Genomic DNA, 22,288 nt, shown 5'->3' with positions numbered 1-22,288 from the left:
GTACCCACACGGTGGCTCACGACTGTCTATATCTCCAGTTCCAGAGGATCTGACTCCCTCTGCTGGTCTCCTTCTGCACACAGTACTCATACTTACACTCAAGTTCACATATACATGTACACTTAAAACAAAAATGAATAATAATAGAGTTCCCCACTAAATTTAGACTAAAATTCAAAACTACTCCATCAAGGCTCTCCTTGAAGGGTGAGCAGCTCACTGCCTCACTTTCTATCTCCTACCCCTTTGCAGCATGGTCCTGAGGCCTCTGAATATGCTCTTCCCCATGACTATCAGCCCCTCAGAGAGGCTCCCAGAGCCTATGTTGAATCCTAAGTACATAAATCTGTCTTCTACCTCTACATTTTAAGGTCCACTAGGAGAGGGATTTTCATGTTATCTTGTCCCCAGACCTGAACTGTGTTATGTCCCCCTGTAAGTTCCATGTGAAGCCATCACCCCCAGCCTCAGACTATGACAATGTCTGAGACAGAAATTATCCTAAGGTGAGCCCCCTGCAGTCAGGTGGCCCAACCTCCATTTTACTGCTTCCTTTACAAAGAGCTGACTGTGAGCTAGGCATGGCAGTGTATGCCTGGAGCCCCAGCACTTTGCAAGAGGAACCCTGTGGGTGAAGGAGGGTGAAGGATGTGAATGTGAAGAGAGGGACCTGAGCACAACACAGCCCCACACTCTACAGCGAACTTCCAGACTCAAAGCTCTGACACCGGAATTGCTTTCAGGGGAAGGAGTGTAGTATGGGCCTGCACTAGGTGGTTTTGTGAGTCAACCTGACACAAGTTGGAGTCATCAGAGGAGCGAGCCTCAGTTGAGAGAATGCCTCAATGAGATCCAGCTGTAAAGCATTTTCTCAATTAGTGAGAAAGCGGGGAGGGCCCAGCCCATGGTGGGTGGTGCCATCCCTGGGCTGCTGGTTCTCGGTACTTTAAGAAGGTGGACTGCAAGCCAGGGAAAGCAAGGTAGTAAGCAGCTCCCCTCCACGGCCTCTGCATCAGCTCCTGTCTCTGAGAGCCTACCCTGTCTGGGTTCCTGTCCTGACTTCCTTCAATGATGAACAGCAATGCTGAAGCGTTTTTTGGTCATGGTGTTTTGTCATAGCAATAGAAAACCTGAGACAGGACCTGAGACAACATAAGTACTTCACATACAGTAGGTGCTCCATAATGCTCAAATGGCCAGGTAAATGGACAGCAAAAACATTTTTCTGAGTGACACCAAGGACTCAGGCCAGCCCTTAGAACTGCAGGCTACCACCTGCAGGTTCCCCATTCATTGGCTCTGATAAGAGTTTTACCCCTGGGAAATTGCAATGGGAGTGGCCCTACAGCTGCATCTGAGGGCCATGTTCCGAAGATCTATCTGGGATGTATAGGATAGCATGCATGACCCAGAGAGGCTTTGGCTAGGTGAGGGGTTTTCAAACAAGTTTCAGACATTTTACAATAGTTGTAACCAAAGTAGGGTGTCCAGTTCATAGGGGTGTCCCTGTGGGCTGTAAAGCAGGCATTGCTGGCATCATCTTTGTCAACTGCGGCCACTGCTCCCCAGATGCAGCTAACCACATGGCCCTCTGAGAGCCTGTTTGACTGATAGAATCAGAGGCTACCTGAGAAGGCTGCAGATGATCCCCAATTTGCTGGTCACTGAGGCTGCTGGAGTCTGGCACCTGCTTCTTAAGTCCCCCAGCAACCAAGTCTCCAGGGGCAGATTCAACAGGCACATAAACCTTGTGCCAACAGCACAGGCCCAGGACAACAGGTGGGGTGCTATAATAATCAGGCCTGTGGTGCCATGTGTCAGGGGAAACAATACAGCTATAGTTATTAAGCACCCAGGATGTCGCATATACCCAAGACCACACTAATCACCAGCACATGTCAGGCTGGCCCTGCATTGCTCTTTGGATGTGGCAGGGATAGAGACACAGCTAGGAGGGTCTTACGGGGGGGCCCTGGGGCACAAAGCTCTGAGGAACATGGCCACGATGTCCTCATGCTTTGCTTTTCTGGGCTACATAATGGCTGTCACTGGTACTCAGGTCCCTGGGAACAGAGAAAACTATAATTATTATTGTCCCCATTTTAGCCATCAAGGAGCCTAAAGTCCACAGGAGAAAGTACTTTACAGGAAGGACAGAGACTAATCTTGAGTTCACAAAGCCAAAGCCCAACCCTGTGTACCTGGGTGTCAAGCGACCTGCAAGGTTAAGCAGGTCTATCCATTTGTTGGTCTTGTCACCCAATACTCTCATAAATTGCACCCCCAGGGCACAGATAAACCCTCCCATAAGCAGCTATGATGATCAGAGTCAGTTCCTGAAAGTCCCCCCTGCCATCCTCACTGTCATCCTCTGAGGCCAGGTCCTGCTCAGCACTGGCATAGGTGCACAGGACTTGGCGAAGGCCACATCCCGGTCTAGCAGCTCCTGGTAGGAACCTATCTCTGGCCGCCACTCATAACAATGATGACATTCACTTGGGCCAGGGAGCCGATGCCATGTGTGACCAGGATCTGTGTCTATGAGCAAAGCAGAGACCTGACCCCATCAGCACCATGAAGGAAACTGTCACAGCCCTGTAGAGACTAGAGGTAGCTTGGCTCTTGGGACCCGGTGGCATGGCTCAGGTCCAAAGACTTTGGGGACACACACACACCACACATACACAATCTCCCTCTCCTCCCTCTCCCTCTCCCTCTCCCTCTCTTCCCTCTCCCTCTCCTCCCTCTCCTCCCTATCTCCCTCTCCCTCTCCCTCTCCCTCTCCCTCTCCCTCTCCCTCTCCCTCTCCCTCTCCCTCTCCCTCTCCCTCTCCCTCTCCCTCTCCCTCTCAGGAGGACACACCCTGTGTCAGGCAGAAGCAGCAAGGGACAAAGTCAGCAGAGCCCTTCTTGGACTCCAGAGATGGAGACAAAATGAACCACAGGCTAGAACCAGTGCTGGAGGGGGCAGTGTGCAGAGAAGGGTAATTCAGAGAGTTGGGAAGAACCATTTGAATAGGAAACTCTAAGAGGGAGAGAAACACCACCCAAGAGTGTAGATGAAGGAACTGTGAGGTCACCACACAAATCTGCATTTGACAGTCCCATGGTGTTTGCAGTGCTAAGAACTAAATTCAAGCGCTGTGCACGTGAAGCAGGCACTCTACCCCTGGGCTACATCTCCAGCCCTTGTTTTTTAAGACAAGTTCTTTCTTTCTTTTTGTTTGTTTGTTTGTTTTTTATTCAAACATTTTATTTTTTGCTTTATAAATAATACCATTCAAAATTTCCACCTCCTCCCCTCCTCCCATTTCTCTCCCACTCTCCCACTCACCCTTCCTCTCCCCCTCCAGTCCTAAGAGAGGGCAGGGTACCCTGCCCTGTGGGAAGTCCAAGGCCCTCGCCCCTACATCCAGGCCTAGGAAGATGAGCATCCAAACAGACTAGGATCCCAAAAAGCCAGTGCATGCAATAGAATCAAATCCCAGTGCCATTATCATTGGCTTCTCAGTCAGCCCCCACTGTCAGCCACATTCAGAGAGTCCAGTTTGATCACATGCTCATTCAGTCCCAGTCCAGATCCCCTTAGGTCAGTCCAACCGTCTCAGTGGGTGGACGAACCACTCGCAGTCCTGACTTCCATAATCATCTTCTCCCTCCTTCTGTTCTTCAGCTGGACCTTGGGAGCTCAGTCCAGTGCTCCAATGTTGGTCTCTGCCTCTATCTCCATCCATGGCCAGACAAAGGTTCTATGGTGATATTCAAGATATCATCATCATCAGTGTGGCTATGAGACAAGGCCAGTTCAGGCACCCTCTCCTCTACTGCCCAAGGACCTTGCTGCGGACATCCCCTTGGACACCTGGGAACCCCTCTAGAGCCAAGCCTCTTGCCAACACTAAAATGGCTCCCTTAATGTAGATATCTTCTTCTCTGCTCCCATATCCGCCCTTCCTCCATCTCAACCATCTTACTCCCCCAAGCTCTCCCCAATCCTCCCCTTCTCTCTTCTCTCTCCCCCTCTCCCCTTTCCCCCACCTCTCCCCACCCCCATGCTCCCAAATTTTGCCTGGTAATTTTGTCTGCTTCCAATTTCCAGGAGGATCCATATATGTTTTTCTTTGGGTTCACCTTAGTATTTAGCTTCTCTAGGATCATGAACTATAGGCTCAATGACCTTTGTTTATGGCTAGAATCCACTAATGAGTGGGTACATACCATATTCATCTTTTGGAATCTGGGTTATCTCACTCAGGATAGTGTTTTCTATTTCCATCCATTTGCACACAAAATTCAAGATGTCATTGTTTTTTACCACTGAGTAGTACTCTAATGAGTATATGTGCCACACTTCCTTTATTTATTCTTCCATTGAGGAGAACCTAGGTTGTTTCCAGGTTCTGGCTATTACAAATAGTGCTTCTATGAACATAGTTGAACAAATGCTTTTGTAGTATGATTGGGCATCTCTTGGGTATATTCCCAAGAGTGGTATTGCTGGATCCTGAGGTAGGTGGATTCCCATTTTCCTGAGAAACCGCCACACTGATTTCCAAAGTAGTTGTACAAGTTTGCATTCCCCAGCAATGGATAAGTGTGTCCCTTACCCCACATCCTCTCCAGCATAGGTTATCATTGGTGTTTTTTATTTTAGCCATTCTGACATGTGTAAGATGGTATCTCAAAGTTGTTTTGATTTGCATTTCCTTGTTCTTTCTACATAGGCCAGGCTATTCCAACCCTCTGATCTCAGCCTCCCTAGTGTTGAGCTAACAGGTGTACTCCACCATGCCTGACTCTGATGTTTGTGTTTTGCACAGTAACTTTCACTATTCTTCCACTCAAACCCACCACGAGACCAGTCTATGATGCTCAGTTCTGCCTGTGCTGGCATGCTGAGCAAAATGTGTACAGACTGGCAACAGATGACAGTCTCTTCTTCAAGAGCAATTGCCATTCTTTAGAAGTTGATATGCACAGCATAAAGGATGGGAATATTTGCTTTGGTTTTGCTATTTTTCCTCAAACAGCATTCCTTCCTACACACATTGCTACTTTATAATTAGGAAGAACCAGTATGTTTCTCCATCATTGTAAAAAAAAATCAAAACAAAACCCAGAATTATAGCCTCTGTATCCTCTCTGGCTAAGGCTGGCTGAGTCACCTTCCTGCTCCAAGCTCCATCCTCAGCCTCAGCCCTGCTTGCCATGGGGAAGGAATGCCAGCCTTACTGGCTGGTCTGTGTGGTCTCATAAGGAAGGTCCTTTAACCAATGAAGCAATGAATTCAAATGAGGCCAATAACTCATCCTATAAAGACCTGGTAAGATACCTGCTGTGGGGAGTCGGCAGATGATTTATTTCATAAAGTGCTTGCCACACAAGGACCTGAATTTGATCCCCAGAATCCATGTGAAAAAGGCAGACATGGTGGCAGACCCCTGTAGTTCTGTTACCAGGCAAACAGAGATGGGAGGATCTTTTGGGACAGCATAGTTTAATCACACCTGGCCCTGCCAAGATGTCTGATTCCTGCCTATTCCCTTATAGGTCCCAGGTTCACTCACAACCAGACTGGCAGAGGTCCTGGCTCAGGCCTAGTTCCTGGGAGGTCCTAGACTCACACCCAGACCCACTGGGGCCCCAGCTTAGGTCTACTCCCTTGAAGGTCCCAGATTCATGTCCAGACCCTCAGCATTCTCTGGCTTTGGCTCACTCACTCAGCGGTTATTCCCCTGTACCTGTTCCAGTGGATATCACTGACTCTGGATCTGGTTGCTGGCTCAATCCTGATCTGCCCGTGTCTCGGGACTGGGTTAGCTGCCGGGACTGAATTTGTTCCTGGCTTCTGCTCCCTGTAGAGCTTGTTTCCTTTCCCAGCTTCTTTATGTAGACATTTAGTGCTATGAACTTTCCTCTTAACACCACTTTTATTGGGTCCCATCATAAATCTGGGAATGTTGTATAGTCATTTACATTGAATTTTAGTAAGTCTTTAATTTTTCTCTTTATTTCTTCCTTGATCCATTGATGATTCAGGTGAGCAGTTTAATTTCCATGTGGCTGTGGGCTTTCTGAAATTAGTGTTGCTATTGAATTCCAAATTTAAGCCTTTAAGATACATGGAAGATACATGGGTTTATCCCAATTCTTTCGTATCTGTTGAGGTTTGCTTTGTTACCTAGTATGTGGTCAGTTTTTGAAAAGGTTCCATGAGTGGTTGAGAAGAAGTTATATTCTTTTCTGTTTGAACAGAATGTCCGATAGATTTCTGTTAAGTCCATTTGAGTCATAACATGTTAGTTCTCTGATTTCTCTGTTCATTTTCTCTCTGACAGACCTGTCCAGTGGTAATGTGTGTTGCTGAAGTCTATCACTATTTGTGTGTAAAGTTTAAGGTGTGATTTAAACTTTAGTAGTGTTTTTTTACATATGAGGGTGCCCTTGAATTTGGGGCATAGATATTCAGTATTGAGATTTCCTCTTGATTGATATTTCCTGTGACTAATATGAAATGTCCTTCTTTGTCTCTTTTGATTGATTTTACTTTGAAGTCTATTTTGTTAGTATTAGGATAGCTACATCAGCTTGTTTCTCAGGTCCATTTGATTGGAAAATTATTTTCCAACCCTTTACTCTGAGGCAATGTCTGTCTTTGAGGTTGAGGTGTGTGTTTTGTATGCAGCTGAAGGATGGATTCTGGTTTTGTATTCAATCTGTTAGCCTGTGTCTTTTTATAGGTGAGTTGAGTCCATTTATATTAAAGGATATTAATGACCAGTGATTGCTAGATCCTATTATTTTAGTTTTCATTGTTGGTTGTGTTATTGTGTGTTCTTTCCCTTCTTTGGGAGTTGGTGCTGTGACGTCATCTATTGTCTGTGTTTTTGTGGATTTAGCTAACATCCTTGGGTTGGAGATTTCCTTCTAGTACTTTGTATAGGACTGGGTTTGTGGCTAGGTTTGATTAAATCTGGTTCCGTCATGTAATATCTTGTTTTGTCCTTCTATGGTGATTGAAAGTTTGGCTGGATATAATAGTCTGGGCTGGCATCCATAGTCTCTTAATGTCTGCATAATGCTTGCCAGGGCCTTCTGGTTTTCATTGTTTCCACTGAGAAATCAAATGTAATAGGTCTGCCTTTATATGTTACTTGACCTTTTTTCCTTTGTAGTTCTTAATATTTTTTCTTTATTCTGTATGTTTAGTGTTTTGATTATTAGTGGCGAGAGGACTTTTTTCCGATCCAGTCTATTTGGTGTTATGTAAGCTTCTTGTATCTTCCTATTTATATATTTCTTTAGGTTGGGAAAGTTTTCTTCTATAATTTTGTTAAATACATTTTCTGTGCTTTTGAGTTAGACTTCTTCTTCTATCCCTACTATTCTTAGTTTTGATCTTTTTTGGTGTTCCATTTTTCCTGGATATTTTTGTATTAAACTGTTGTTAGATTTAATGTTTTGACTGATGAGTCTATTTCCTCTAATGTATCTTCAGTGCTTTAAATTCTCTCTTCCATCACTTGTATTCTGCTATTTATACTTGCATTTGTGGTTTCTGATCATTTTCTCATAATTTCCATTTCTATAATTCCCTTAGTATGTATTTTCTCTATTTTCTCTATTTCAGTTTTCAAGTCTTGAATCATTCATTTCATCTGTTTAGTTGCTTTTCCTTGTTTTTCTTTAAGGGATTTGTCGATGTCTTCCAATTTTTTGTTTGTCTTTTCTTCCATTTCTTTGAGGGAATTTTTCCTTTCCTCTTTAAGGGCTTCAAACATTCTCCTACAGTTATTTTTTTAGGTCATTTTCTTCTGCTTCATGTATATTTGGGTGTTCAAGTCTTGCTGTTATAGGGCCACTAGTTTTTGTTGGTGTTATGTTGCTCTTTATGGTATTGGTTGTGTTCTAACCTTGTCTACCCATCTTTTCCTCTGATTGTTGTAGTTGAGGTTGTGTCTCTGGTATCAGTCTTCCAGGTGCCAGTGGATCCAAGTTTCAGATAGTTGCTCCTTGTGGTGCAGTCAGGGCCACGGCTCCAGTCACTCTGTAGGTCACTCAGTGTTCCCTGAGGTGGCTTAGCACTCCTGAGGGTCACTCTGTAATCCTTGGAGTCATTTGTTGTAGTGATGAGGTGAGTAGGCCTGCTTTTCATCGGGTCCAGATGCATGGCTAGCTTTACACCCGAAACAACAACACACAAACTGTATTCATTTAAATGCTGCTTGGCCCATTAGCTTCAGCCACTTACTGGGGGCCACTTGTGGAAAGAACTACAGGCCACTTCCCGCCGCCACCGGCTAGCTTTACCCAAAATAATTACACACAAACTGTATTCATTTAAACACTGCTTGGCCCATTAGCTTCAGCCTCTTACTGGCTAACTCTCACATCTTGATTAACCCATTTCTATTAATGTGTGTAGCACCACAAGGTGGTGGCTTACCGGGAAAAATTCTAGCCTACATCCATCTCAGGTAGAAGAATCATGGCATCTGACTCACTTCCCTTTTTTCCAGCATTCTGTTCTGTCTACTCCACCCACCTATGTTCTAACCTATCAGGCCAAGCAGTTTTTTATTAATCAATGAAAGTAACACATAGACAGATGACACTCCTCCATCATTTCCCCTATTTCTGTTTTAACACAGCAAAATTACATACAGCAAAACAGTTGTCAAGCAAGAATTACAGTTATAAAATTTATAACTATTTTATCCTTCATCATAACAATGGAAAACTATAACTATCTATCCATTCTTCAACTCCATCAAAGACTCAAGAAGGATATAATATTACCTAACTAAACAAGAAATAAGCAACTTCCAAACTCTAGAAATGACAGAGACATCTCGTTGCCTGTACAGTCACCCAAAGTTCTTTTGTACGGTTGGGGCATCCATCTTCAGCCTACAGGCCCATAGTATCCAACAGACATTTCCATGAAGCAGGAAAATTCAAAGACAGTTCAATCACTTTTTTCTGTGTCCTGCAGAATGTCTCTCAGACTCTTTCATGAGTCAGGAACCCCAAAAGACCATCTCACCTTTAAGCAAGTTCAGCAGTCCTCTTTCTGTGGGTTCTTTGTGTCCAGTTTATGCAACAGTACAGGCAAGAGCAGTTTCTTGCCCAAATGGCTAACCAACTCCATAAGGAGCCTATTTGATACCCATCTTCCTCTTGAAGTAGATTGGAGCTGCCAGGAGCAGATGTGTCTCATTGTCATGACCTTAAGTTTCTATCAATAAGACAAAATTTATACCAATGCCAATTATTCATATCTATATCATATCCCCCTTTAAATGTAAAAGAACATTTATAAACAATATTTGGAAATATGAACACAGTTGTTTTCTCTCCAAACTGCTTCCTCCTGTATGGGGGCGCTGTTAATCAGGTCTTTCATGGTATAACCTGTGTGCTAGATTCATCTCAGTTGGCAGTTGAATGAAATAATTTTTGAGGGTGTTCACACCCTAAGTTATTAAAACATTTAAAATGCCATATTCTGTAGTCTTTGAAAGATATGAAGAATGCCTATTTAACTTAAATATATCTCTATATATCTAGAAAATCTAACTAACATGACTACAAGCTTGACTATTATTGATGATTATCCATTAATAAGCTATATTTCCTAATTATACATTACATTTTTAAATGAACTACACAATCATAATATCTTAATCAAGATCAGAAATACATATACATATAACAAAATAGACCTTAAGTTTCTATCAGTAAGGCAAAATTTATACCAATGCAAATTATTCATATCTATATCATCTCCCCCTTTAAATGTAAAAGAACATTCATAAGCAATATTTGGGAATATGGGCACAGTTTTTTCTCTTCAAGCTGCTAACTGCTGAATGGGGGTGCTATTATTTAGGTCTTTCATGGTATAACCTGTGTGCTAGGTTCCTCTCAGTTGGCAGTTGAGTGAAGTATTTTTTGAGGGTGTTCACAGCAACCTTTCAGGAGGGCGTGGTCTATCATACTGTATTGGGATAGAAGCAATCCACAGGGTCTCATCCTCTGTGAAAACAAAAGAAGAACTTTTCCAAAACATCCTAACCTTAGATCCAAATTTTGAAGTCAAGGTATTTTCAAAATATCTATCTTGGATTAGTTTAGAAGCATTTATAAACAAATATCTTTTAGCAGCTGTTGCTCCTTCCTCAGCATTCAAACAATTCAAAGAGAGCCTAATAGCATACAATATCAAGATTCTCTGTGTATTTTCCATCTTTTGTGGCTTTATTTTAACCTCTATTTCACTTATTTTTACTTTTATTTTTTTTTTGAGACAGGTTCTCTGTATATCTTTGTCCTGGAATAACTCTGTAGACCAGGCTGTCTTTGAACTCTCAGAGATCTGTCTGTCTCTGCCTCCCAGGCATTGGGACTAAAGGTGTGTCCTGCCACACCTTGAAGTCACAGAGGTAAATCCACCTCTGCCTCCCAAGTGTTGTGATTAAAGGTGTGTACCACCACACCCAACTACTCTCTTTCTTCTTTTTTCTTAAGAACTTTAACATTTAGCCTACATATATTTTTAACACACTGTAAACCATTAGAGGTTTTCTTTGTCTTTGAATCTCTCTTTACTGTATATCTCTCTTTTTCTGACCACACAAGTCTTTAATTTACCAAGCAACATTGGTAGGACTAAAGCCATGGCTTTGACAGCTGGATCCAGCCCATTCCTTAGCTTTCCAGCCTCGTAGCAGAGGTACCTCTGGAGCCATTTTTATTGCCACAACTCTGTGGCATTTCAAGGTCCCTGCCAGCAAGCAAGCTGCAGCATTCTGCTCACAGACCACAGTCAGTTGGACCGCCTGCCTGAAAGAGTCAGAGTTTGCCCTGGCAGGATGACTCAGAAAGTCGGCATTTTAAAACTTTTTTCCTGCTACAGCTGAAAACCAAAAAGCATGCCTTCAGCTTTTCATCAACACCATTTAAGTGTTTCGTGGCAGGACCTCTTAAAAGAGCTGCAAGGTTTTACAGCTAAAGCTGAGTCAGAATGCCTCTCTTAAATGAGAGCCTTTGCCCCTAGCGAGCAGAGCAGACCTGAGAAATTGCTGCTACCAAGTAAATATGCTTTACTCTATTCTTTCCCAAGCTTTGTCAGGCTTTCTGTGGATTCAGTTATCCATATCTGGGCTCCTGTAGTGTGAGCTGTTGTGGGCAGGCCTGCTTTTCATCCTTCCTGCAACAGCTCACATTGCAGAATGGCGCCCAACGTGGGGCTCAAACCCACAACCCAAAATAATAACACACAAACTGTATTCATTTAATCACTGCCTGGCCCATTAGTTTCAGCCTCTTATTAGTTAATTCTCACATCTTGCTTTAACTATTTAATAATCTGTGTAATACCATGAGTGGTGTCTTACCGGGAAAGATTCAGCATGTCTGACCTGACAGCTGGGAGCTGGGCAGCAGGAACACAGCCTGCTGCTCCTCACTATAGGCTCCATTTGTAGTGATGAGACGAGTAGCGAATTAAGCTCTCTTAGGTTTTACATGGATCAAGTTTACCACATTGGGCGCCAATCTGTAGAAGGAGCGGCAGGCCATTTCCCACCACCCAGCTAGCTTTACCCAAAATAATTACATGGAAACTGTATTCTTTTAAACACTGTTTGACTCATTAGCTCTAGCCTCTTATTGGCTAACTCTCACATCTTGATTAACCCATTTCTAATAATCTGTGTACCACCATAAAGTGGTGGCTTACCAGGAAGATTCTACCCACCGTCTTGGGTAGGAGAAGCATGGCGACTGTCTGAGGTGTCTGCCTCACTGCCTTCTTCCTAGCATCCTGTTCTGTTTACTCCACCTACATAATTTTCTGTCCTATCAAAGAGCCAAGGTAGTTTCTTTATTTAACCAATGAAATCAACACATAACAGAAGACCCTCCTCCATCAATTTGTCTCTGCTCCCACAGAAGTTACTTGCTTGGGCCTGCTCCCACTGAAGCCATGGCATTGGGTCTGCTCTAGCAGATGTCATTGGCTCAGGCCTGCTCCAGGATAAGTCACCAGCTTGTGCCTGTTCCCTCGGAGGTTGCTGATTCCCACCAGGTCACACAAAGGTCTCTGTCTCAGGCCTGTTTCCTTGTGTCTCCCTTGTACCTGATCCTGTCGAGGCTATTGCCTCGGGCCAGCTCTGGCAGAGGTCACTGGCTCAAGCCTGCTCCTGTGGAGGTCACTACCTCAGGCCTGCTCAGCCTGAGGTTGTTGGAGTTCACTTCTTCCCAATGCTGTGATTATAGACATAATCTACTGGGCCCAGCTTTTTGCATGGGTAACAAAGATTCAATCTCAGGCCTTGATGTTTGCACAGCAGGCCTTTTATGGATTAATCCATCTCCAAGCACCTCTGATGGTTTTCTATAATCAACTCTTATTCTACTATCCAACTAGAAAATCTTCAAGCCTGATATGGCTCTGGGGACCCTGATACAGTACACATCACACACTTCATGACACTCCCAGCATAGTCTAGCAGAGCATTCTATGATCAAATGCATTGTTTTTTTAAATATTACTTATTATAATCATTTGAATATATGCTTGTGCTTGTTGGGCAGGATACGTTACACAAGTGTATGTGCATGAGGACTACTATACATATGTTGGGTGCTCATAGGGGGTACAGCATACAAGCATACAAATGTACGTGTGGTGTGTGTGTGTGTGTGTGTGTGTGAGAGAGAGAGAGAGAGAGAGAGAGAGAGAGAGAGAGAGAGAGAGATCAGAGTTCAAATTCAGGATACATCTGCCTTATTCTGTGAGATGGGGTCTCTCTTTGGCCTAGATCTTGGCTGGCTTGGCTGTGAGTTAGTGAGTTAGTGAGCCCTAGAAATCTGTCTTTTCTCTGACTCAGATGCCACAATTCTTATAATACAGAGGTTTGTTTGCTTTGTTTGGTTTTGTTTGAGGGGAGGGTCTGAGGGATCAAACTTGGACCTTTGTGCTTATCTGGCAAGCACTTTGTAAATTGATCTATATTCCTATGTGTGCATGTGTAAAAATGCCACATATGCTGGTCAGCAGAGGCCAGAAGAAATCAGATCCCCTGGAGCTAGAGTTACAGGCAATTGACATGGTGATAGGAACCAAACTTGGATTCTCTGAAAGCAACAAGCACCATAACCCTAGCCATCTCTCCAGCCAACTTATTGGTTTATCATACAATATAAATATATTAAGAAATAAATTTTATAATAATTTTGATATCTGCTTAGTCTCCCTGAGGATCACATACTCATTTAGCCAATAGCTGCAATTTAGGACATTAAGGACACACACTGTTACAATAAATATTTCTCAACTGGGGGAGGGGAGAAGATACCCAAGGTCATAGAACCCAGAATGGAAGAGACAGCCTAGTTTCAGGGCAACCTCAGCAGCCACCTTCCTATACTGCGAGGTTGGTGGTCTGAATAAAGAAGTCCTGCTGTGGTCTCAAGACAGCCTTACTGTATAGGCTGACCAGCTTTCATCATATCCTTCTTTATGACTCACAAGCCAACCATGGAGGCTTCTCAACCTTTCACGTGGACTATAGTTCCTAGGAAAGGTGCACTCCATGGTATCCACTTGAAGATCTGTATTTAGCTATTTATGTTCTCCGTGTGGCTAGAGCCACAGTGCAGGGCTTGCTCCGTAACAGCCAGGTCCTGGGTCTGCTGTTTTGCTTTCTCAGATGCATCATCAAAGCATTTCACTCACCACTCATCCCTATACAAAACAGTGGGACTGGTGAAATGGCCGGCTGTCAGCACGGGTGCTTGCCACACAAGTGCTGGGACGATGGGGTCATGTGTTGTCTGCAAGCCTCTTGTCAACAAGTCTGATAACCCCAGGTCCCACATGGTAGAAGTAGAGAACTGACTCTCATAAGTTGCCCCCTGACCTTCACATGAACTATGACACACACACAATAAATGTAATTTTTTAAAGTTTAAATGTAAACATCATTCAACAGATAGAGCTTGATTTTTATTGTTGTTGTTGTTGCTTTGGTTTGTTTTGGGGGGGTTGAGGCTGTTTGTTTGTTTGTTTTTGCTGGTATGATCAGGTATAACACCCACCAGAGACATGAAGTTCATAAGAAGCTAACATCCATGGGTATCAAGGACAGTACACCATGAGGCCATAAATCTACCTCAGAAGATCAAATCTGATGCACTCCTATACTAAGGATACTGGGACTCAAAAAAAGGGAGGGCTGGGGAGCTGGGTCAGTAGGTCACATGTTTGTCCTAGACACATGTGACCTGAGTCCAGATCCTCAGATTCTAAGTCTGCACTGTAAACTCTAAGACCTACAGTGTGAAGGGAAGTGGAGCTAGGAGAAACCTGGAAGTTTGCAGGTCAGCCAGCCTGGCATATACATCTGGGAACAACAAAGAGATCCTGTCTCAAACAAGGTAGAAGATGAGTACCAACATCCAAAATTATCCTCTAACCTCAAGCATCAGAACAGGGTACAGGAACAGATTCCTATGAGAATTCTAAGAGCTTATGAGAACAATCCAAGAAAGCAAGATGAGAGTCTGATTGTAGTAAGGCTGCTTGTTCATTCTGGCCGCCCAGAACTGAAATAATCACACAGAAACTAAAATATTTAAAACACTGCTTGGCCCATTAGCTCTAGCTTCTTATTGGCTAATTCTTACATATTAATTTAATCTATTTCTATTAGTCTGTGTATCGCCACAAGGCTGTGGCTTACGAGATAAAGTTCCAGCATCTGTGTTCAGCGGGGCTACATGGCTTCTCCCCGACTCTGCCCTTCTTTCTCCCAGCATTCACTTTAGTTTTCCCTGTGTAGCTCTGTCTGCCCCACTCTGCTATAATCTCAAAGCAGTCCTTTATTAATCAATGGTATTCACAACATACAGAGGGGAATCCCACATCATCTGGTGACCTCATTTTCCTGAAAACATGGAATAGTTCTTGGAATGTAGTTTTTTGCTCTTCCCAAGTATAGTGGGTAGTAGGGACCTTAAAAGTTTTTACCTTTAAGACTCCCTTTCAGGGTTCAATTAAAGATGCCATGAATAGCTAAAGGGGGCTAGAATTCTGAGGGTAAAGATTCACAACAGGAATTGTCTGTCCATGTTTCTTTATTCTTCTCATAATCCTTATTCTTCTTTGCTTAACCTATTTCTACATTGTTCTTAGTTCTACATCATTCTTCCTTGTCCTCACTGTTCTACCTATTACAAATGTCCCCAGTCATATATACCCTTAAAACCAGCAATTCCCCAGCCCTAGCTGGTTCCAGAGCCAGAATTATTTTGCCCTGTAGAAAATTGGATAAGATTTTTCACACACACACACACACACACACACACACACACACACACACAGAGAGAGAGAGAGAGAGAGAGAGAGAGAGAGAGAGAGAGAGAGAGAGAGAGACATGGGAGTGGCTAGTATATGTCTGGTGAATGCCTTAATGGAGAAAATTAGTTAAGAAAGGAATTAAATCATCAAAGGATTCTAGAGGGGAAGGTTCATGTGCTGTGCTACATTTTTAGGTGGTTAGTAAGATCTAAAAGGTTTATTTTAAATAAAATTGTGAATAGGAAATGGATTGTTTAAATCAACACACCGCTTCTTTTCTCCCAGTATGCATAAAGGCTGCAAGGTAACTAGGCAACCTAGGGGAAGCTGATGGCTCTTGATCAGATAGCACATACACTGGACACTGTAGTTTCTATGGGCCTAGGTCTGGAGTTAGACTTACTGCTCTAAGTGAAGAAGACCCAGGCCTATAAATTATCAGTTCTGGGCTATGCTATTATCGTCACTCTGATCATGGGTGTTGTGGGTCTTTCTCTGGGCTGCAGTTATTTATCCCTTCTGCTGTCCTTGAGAGTCCTGAACTAAAATCATCAGTAAACGGAGGTGGAAGTGAGCATAAGGAGTTAAGAATCTTCTAAGTGGGGTAAAACCAGAGCTGCAGCCTGGGCAGGTAGTAATTCTATGTCCTTGGAGATCTTAAATGTCTTAAATGGGATGCTCTATGCCTGGACCCTAAGCACTGACCAAATGCCTGTTGATAAAGATAATTGCAGGAAGGCAGATCTCTACACTTACCTAGGGGAGAAGAACAGAGGCCTGGCAGTGGGCAACTGTTTTGAACTAGGGAATTAATTTCCAAATATGTATCAGAAAGGGAGGTCAGCTACAGCGAAAAATCTACAGCAAAGGACAGCCACTTATTCACAAATCCATAAAGCCAAAAAGCCTTGCTTTTTGGTTTAGCCTTTATCAGATCCCTTGGTTCTGATAAGTTGCTCATGAAAAGATGGTTGAGCAATTACTGTATAATGTTGCAGCTTATAGCAAGTGGGTAGGAGTGAGTTTATTTTATATTACTCATTATTGCTTGCTGGTGTTGTTAAATATTTAAATTATCACTTACATGCCTCTATGGAAAAACATGTTTTAGCCACATGTGGCTTGTCCTTGCAATTATATTTAGCTTGAGTTATGAGAACTTTACTCATGTGACCTCTCTTAACCCTCAGAGTATATATTGTCTGGGGTTCTGAATAAAGTTGGCTATTGAATGAGTCTTTAGTTTACTTCATTTATTGGTTCCATTCTCCCAGGTCCTACTGCCCCTAGAGCCATGACACTTGAGCCACCATGTGCCCACACTCACACATGTGAAAGTGACACATGCCTGCACTGGGAGGTAGTCCATGAAGGACAGGTTAAGAATCATCAATTGGGAGTAAGGAGGGTAATGCCTTTGGCTGTAGATGAAGCTCAGTGGTAAAACACTTGCCTAGCATACAAAGGGGCCCTAAGTTTCATCCTCAGTACTGAGAGGCGGAGGAAAAAGAAGGAAGGGAAAAAAGAAAGAAAGAATTCATGGGGGAATGGACAGAGCATGGACTGTTTCGGGAGCATCCTGGCTCACCATCTTCTCAGTCTTGGATCTATCACATCTTTCTGCAATGGGGAGGACTCATGACTCAGGGTGGCCTGTCAGAGACTTCTCCATCCCAGGCCACAGCCTGGGAAGTTCAAAGATGGAAAAAGGACTGAGCTGGTTAATCACAGTGTCCCAGGAGAGACCCATGGAGACAATGAATGTCATCTGCTCTTCTCTTATATTGTCTGTAAAGATGACACAAGGACATTGTGAATGAAGCCAATTAAAGAAAGCAGGGCCAAGAAATAGCAAGAGTCCCCTAAACATAGCATTTCTCCTGGACCCTTCCACACCTGGGGATCCCTGGATTGTTTAAGTATGAGAACTCCTCCCCCATAATTCCTCTTGTCTGCTCAGGCTAAGATTGATTTTTATTCTTTACAACAAAGAACTCTTAGCCAATATATTTACATTCTAATAAATAAATTAGTTTCACATTTGAGGGGTACAGTGGGAGAAAGTTGATGAGTTAACCATATAAAAGGTCATTACTTATATATATTTCATAAAAAGACTAACACAATCATGGTGATGCATATCTGTTTACTCAGCACTGAAAGCAGAGGCAGGAGGATCTCTGTGAGTTTGAAGACAGCGTGGTAGATATAGCAAGATCTACGTCAGCAAGGACAACATAGCAAGACCCTGTCTCAAAAGGAAAATAAACTGAATGTGGCAGTATCCATTTGTCATCCCAATGCTGAGGCAGGGGAAGCAAAAACAAAATCATCGGCCAGTTACCCTGGCTAAATTAGTGAGCCAAGGCTCAGCAAGACACACTCTCTCAAAACATAAGATGGAGAAAGATTGGGGAGAATACCTGAGTTCCACTTCTGAACACACACACATACACACACACACACAGAGGGAGAGAGAAAGAGAGAGAGAGAGAGAGAGAGAGAGAGAGAGAGAGAGAGAGAGAGAGAGGATGCATATATATACCAAGCCACCAAATGGAAATTAATCCTGATAACACAAGAATAAAATAACCAGAAACTGACTAATAGACCAGAAAATAAAATGTAAATGACAGCAAGAAAAGTTCTTTCCCATCCATACCCTCCCTGTCAGGGCCTAGACAAGGTCAAGGTCAGCCCTCCTTGCACAAGGAGACCAAGAGTAAATGCACACCAGCCATGGGAGCCAGAGGGAAAGGATGACTTGCAGAGGGGATGACCAGACCAAGTTAACATATGCGGCCAAGTCCATGAAGCACTGGGCATCCACCGACATAAGGACATAAGACCTCCCCAACTGCAAAAGACTTTCTAGCTGAACTGATGATCACAAGGGCCTGTGGGATACAGGAGAAGGGAAGAGTTGATCCTCCAGGTGAAGGCAAAGAGTTGTGGACTCTCCCCAGGCCCTGGACAAGACTCGGGACAGTGGTAACTGCTGATCTTTCTCCTCCCTATCCTGAGCACTTTCTAAACATGGTCTTGCACATTTCAGTACACAGGCATGTCACTTGAGGGTGGAACGCTGTGGCTTCTTGATCAGTAGTAGGCTAGTAGTAGTGGTAGGCTAAGATTCTGGATTTTTAAAAAGTTCAAAGGTCATGACCATGCTGTTGGCCCCAGATCTCAACACAAGGCTATTGACCTTGGCACTCTGACATTGGGAACTAGACAATGCTTTGTTAGGCCAGTCTGCATACAGACTGCAAGGCAGTCTCTGGCTTCTACCCAGAAAATACCTAAAGTGTCTTGAGGTATCAGGAGCAAGCTGCTCTAGAGGAGATATCCATCCAGGACACTTGTTCTCAAGCATGGTTGTACATAATCATGTGGGGAGACTTAAAAAATACACTTGTGCTACTGAACACAACAAACTTTGCTTCATGATCCCACTGGTCTAGGCTGCAGCCTATGCACCAGGACTCAAGCTAACAGGCGAGTGTAACAGGGGTAGGAAAGACTAGGAAAGCCGCCACTCTTGTCAGCCTGTGAGCCAGGTGGTGGTGCTGCCCCAGAGGCCAAGGCACAAGTGGCTGGAAGATCACTGAGTCCCTTGAAGTTACCTGTTTTCTAATGAGAGAGAGAAAGAAATAAAGGGTGTAGATCTGGATAGATGTGGAGGATCTAGCAGAAATTGGAGGAGGGGAAACTTTGATCAAAACATATTGTAACAAAAAATCTATTTTCAATTAAAAAAATTTAAATTATGAGGAAAAAACTGAACAACAATTCCCCCCCCCCAAAAAAAAGAAGTGGAGTTGGGGCTATGGCTCTGGGATAGTCTCTGCCAATCATTTGCACCTCCAGCATGAAATATAAATAGTTAAAGCTTGTCCTCCTCTGTTCAAGTTCAAATCCAGAGTGAGAGTGACAGCAAACCCAGGAATAAACTAAAGATTTAACACAGATTGCTTTTCTTTTAAGAAAAATAGAATAAAAATTTTAAAAACTGCACAATATATGAGTATGTATATGCAGGCTCATGTAGCCATAGTGCACATGTGGTAGTCAGAAGTTATCCGGCTTGTTTGAGGCAGGGTCTCATCACTTCTGTACCCCAGGCTATCTCTCTCAGGAGCTTCTAGGGATTCTCCTGTCCCCACCTCCTATCTTGAGCTGGGTATATAGACATGTACTACCATGCTAACTTTACATGGTTCTGGGGAATCCCATTCCAGGTCATCAGGCTTGCAGTTTACCTAGTGAGCCTCCTCAGACCCTGAACTTGGATCTCCAGCCATGACTTCATCAGAGAGAGCCAAACCATCTAAGAAACCCAGCTGCCCACAGGCACTGCGGGTTCACTGACATCCCACACATCAGCCACTGAGAACCACTTTGTTAAGGGACAAAGCTTGATGGTGGCTACCCTTGGCCCCATGGTCCCCATGGCCCCCATCATTTCTTTGCTCAGGATGCTGGGTTGGTAATTTCCAAACAGGTCATGGGGAGCTCCAGATTAGCCATCCTGGATTCGGAGATCACAAGATTCAGTGTAGCTGCCTGGCCTACTTATAGACAGTGCCGACCACAGCTGTCTTGATGTTCATGCCATTGATGAAGCAGATGTGAAAGTTCTGGTGCAGAACCAATGTCTACAGACAGGTGCTAACAAACAGCAGTGCTGTGTAGAAGTAGCACTGCCAGTAGGGGGCTTCCCTGTCATTCACTAAGTTGATATTCAATCTTTGGGTGGCTGGGGATGGGGGGATGAGTGTGATACACACATCAGAAGGAAGTACTTCCAAGTCACCATAGTGATTTCCACCTGAGCCACAGGAAGTCTGACAATACTTTACTTCACAGGAGTGATATGACTTCCAGGTGCCAGGCTCTTACAACAGGGACCTCTGCCTTAGGATCATCACACTGATAGATCTGTCTCTCCACTGGAAAGTCACACAAAGGTGGTCAAATAGAGCACACTGGGACCAAGGTGATGGAGAGAAAGATGACAGAGGACCCCTTGCTGTCTTCTTGGTTTCCAGTTTGCAGAGGCTCATAAAATCTGCCTGCACATATTTGCTCTAGATAACCCTACATTCTCCCAACTTTGTATTCAGGAGGCTTCTGTGGCAGGTAGGTGGCTACAACTCAGATAGCAGCTAAATGAAAATGGGGAAGGTGAAGGGAGTGGGCCGCAAGTCTGATCCTGCACATGGCAGGATCACCCAGGAAGTTAAAAAAGGAACTAGGAAGTCAGGCAAGAGGTCTTACTTCAAGATTTCAGGGTCGGCAAACATCAGATCTTGAAGGGCCTTGAACAGGAAGCTCTTGAGGAAGTAGGGCCCAAAGGTAATATATAACACCTTGAACAGAGATGGGTCCTTGTCCTCCTAGAGGGACTTGACAATCAGCACCTTGACCTCCTCATTCATATCGAACCCTTTGGGCTTGTTGGGATCTTTAGGAGATGCATACATAATTTGCACAGGCTGCCTATAAAACAAGGAGGGCAAAGCAGTTATTGGGTCCACCAGAAAGGCAACCCACAGTCAAGAGAGTAAAAAGCAGAACCCAAGACAAGTCACCATAGAGAGGCAGCTTGACGCAGTAGGTGTGACCGTGGACTCAGGAGCCCAGAGTCCTGCCTGGGCCATCTGCTAGCTGACTACAGCTGCAGGTACACTAAAGCTCACTTCCTCTTTTGCAAAACAGGGTTCATAGTAGGCCAGGTATGGCAATGCATAACTGTAACTCCAGTGCTGGAGGAAGCTGAGACAGGGGATCACAAGCTTGATGAAAAAAAAGGCAATATAATGAGTGAGGTTCTGTCAAAATAAATTAGAAGTCCTGCCTACCTGTAAATGGAGACTAAGCTTTCGTTTCCCAGCCACCCCAGACCCAAATAATCAAATGGAAAACTATATTAATTACAACTCTGTTTGGCCAATGACTCAGGTGTATGCCTAGTTAGCTCTTATATTTAATATTAACCCATTTCTATTCATCTATGTATCACCACAAGACTGTGGTTTGCCAGTAATGTTCTGGCACCTTTCTTCTTAAGTGGCTACATAGCATCTCCTTGACTCCTCCTTCTCTCTCTCTCTCTCTCTCTCTCTCTCTCTCTCTCTCTCTCTCTCTCTCTCTCTCTCTCTCTTTCTCCAGATTTCCCACCTGGATTTACTCTAAGTCATTGGACAAAACAGCTTTATTCATCAATCAAGCAAAGCGACACATATACAGAAGCACATCCCACATCACTTACCTCATAGGGTGGATGTGCAACCTGAATGAGAGAACATAACTGAAAGGCTTGGCAGCCCCAAGCTCATCTCCAGACACACAATTCTTATTAGACACTCAACTGGCTGCCTTATAGGAAGTGATGGATCAGTTGAAATATCTGTACTGGGAACTCAAAAGACCCAGATGAGCAAAAAAAAAAAAAGTGAATGTCATGTCATACTACTCAATTTAAAATTTTACTGTGAAACAACAGATGTCAAGAAAGGCACAAGGAAGTTACATAGGGACCAGTGTAGTAGAAGTAAAGGCCCAAAATTAAACATCCAGAAGCAGGCTGGGGTGGTGGTGGTACATGCCTTCAGTATCAGCACTCAGAAGGCAGAGGCAGGCAGATCTCTGTGAGTTCAAGGTGAGCCTGGCCTACAGAGTATGTTCCAGGAAAGTCAGGGCTACACAGAAAATATCTGTCTGGAAAAAAACAAGGAGAAAAAAAAATCCAAAAGCAGACGATTTCCGTCAAGCCCATTAATTGGCAATAAAAGAGTCTTTTCAAAATCTGGTGATAGGCCAGGCAAAGTGGGTCATGCCTGCAAACTTAGCACCTGGGAAGCGAGGCAGGAGTACTATCAAGAGTAGAAAGACATGGAGCACTGGACTGAGCGGCCAAGGT

General features: G+C 43.8%; 1 pseudogene; it reads right to left on the bottom strand.

The window, feature by feature from the left end:
- The window catches only part of LOC119815284, a 68,060-nt pseudogene that overhangs the window by 18,141 nt on the left and 27,631 nt on the right, over window positions 1-22,288 (bottom strand).

The sequence above is a fragment of the Arvicola amphibius genome, chromosome 5 (genome assembly GCF_903992535.2).
Source record: "Arvicola amphibius chromosome 5, mArvAmp1.2, whole genome shotgun sequence".
NCBI classification, from domain to species: domain Eukaryota; kingdom Metazoa; phylum Chordata; class Mammalia; order Rodentia; family Cricetidae; genus Arvicola; species Arvicola amphibius.
The sequence above is the reverse complement of the archived record's forward strand: the minus strand, read 5'-3'. Positions and strand labels throughout refer to the sequence as shown.